This window comes from Lagopus leucura, unplaced genomic scaffold, assembly GCF_019238085.1.
Source record: "Lagopus leucura isolate 7727_CA_CO unplaced genomic scaffold, USGS_WTPT01 33668-0_obj-0_obj, whole genome shotgun sequence".
In the NCBI taxonomy this organism is placed as follows: Eukaryota; Metazoa; Chordata; class Aves; order Galliformes; family Phasianidae; genus Lagopus; species Lagopus leucura.
In genome coordinates, this window is record NW_024963643.1 from 1 (window position 1) to 1,382 (window position 1,382).

Genomic DNA, 1,382 nt, shown 5'->3' on the forward strand with positions numbered 1-1,382 from the left:
TGGCATTGGTGGTCCCAGAGGGATTTCCTGACCCTAAAGGTCCCATGGCCCCATTTAGGGATGTGGTTTGGTGGGTGATGGTGGTGTGGGTGGATTTGGTGGTCCCAGAGGGATTTCCTGGCCCTAAAGGTCCTGTGATCCCATTTAGGGACGTGGTTTGGTGGGTGATGCTGGTCATGGATGGATTTGTTGGTTCCAGAGGGATTTCAGACCCTAAAGGTGCCATGGCCCTATTTAGGGTGATGGTTGGTGGCCATGGTGGGGATGGATGGCGTTGGTGGTCCCAGAGGGATTTCCTGACCCTAAAGGTCCCATGATCCCATTTAGGGATGTGATTTAATGGCTGGCATTGCAGGTGGATGGATTTGGTGATCCTAGAGGGATTTCGGACCCTAAAGATCCCATGGCCCTATTTAGGGTGATGGTTGGAGGCCATGGTGGGGATGGATGGCGTTGGTGGTTCCAAAAGGATTTCCTGACCCTAAATGTCCCCTGATCCCATTCAGGGACGCGGTTTGGTGGGTGGCTGGGGCGCATTAAAAAGAGCGCGGCCAGCAGGTCGAGGGAACAGAGCCTCTCTTGTGAGCCTCCAAAACGGGGACCTCAAATGGGACCCCAAAATGGGACCCCAAAAAAGGGAACCCCAAATTCAACCCCTTAAATTGGGACCCAAAAATGGGAACCTCAAAGGGGAAATCCCCAAAACGGGGACCCCAAATGGGATCCCCCCAAAAATGGGACCCCAAAAGGGGAACCTCCAAAACAGGGACCTCAAATAGAGACCCCAAAATGGGAACCCCCAAAACGGGGACCCCAAATGGAGACCCCAAAAATGGGAACCCTTAAAACCATGACCCCAAATGGGACCCCAAAAAATGGGACCCCAAAATGGGACCCCAAATGGAGACCCCAAATGGAGACCCCAAAAATGGGAACCCCCAAAACGGGGACCCCAAATGGAGACCCCAAAAATGGGAACCCTTAAAACCATGACCCCAAATGGGACCCCAAAAAATGGGACCCCAAAATGGGAACCCAAAATGGGGACCCCAAAAACGAGAACCTCAAAGGGGAAACCCCAAAATGGGGACCCCAAATGGGACCCCCCCAAAAACGGGACCCCAAAAAAGGAACCTCCAAAACGGTGACCTCAAATAGAGACCCCAAAATGGGAACCCCCAAAACGGGGACCCCAATTGGAGACCCCAAAAATGGGAACCCTTAAAACCGTGACCCCAAATGGGACCCCAAAAAATGGGACCCCAAAAAGGGAACCCAAAATGGGGACCCCAAAAATGGGAACCCTTAAAACCGTGACTCCAACATGGGGACCCCAAAAAATGGGACCCCAAAAGGGGAACCTCCAAAACGGTGACCTCAAA

General features: G+C 52.7%; 1 long non-coding RNA gene across 1 annotated transcript in view; it reads left to right on the forward strand.

The window, feature by feature from the left end:
- The first annotated feature begins 6 nt into the window (after positions 1-6).
- Positions 7-1,382, forward strand: part of LOC122191266 — a 1,457-nt gene continuing 81 nt past the window's right edge. Inside the window, exons 1-2 of the long non-coding RNA XR_006182337.1 lie at positions 7-219; positions 309-1,382. The exon at positions 309-1,382 is cut by the window's right edge and continues 81 nt beyond it. This is a non-coding gene — a long non-coding RNA (uncharacterized LOC122191266). The remainder of the gene's footprint in view (positions 220-308) is intronic.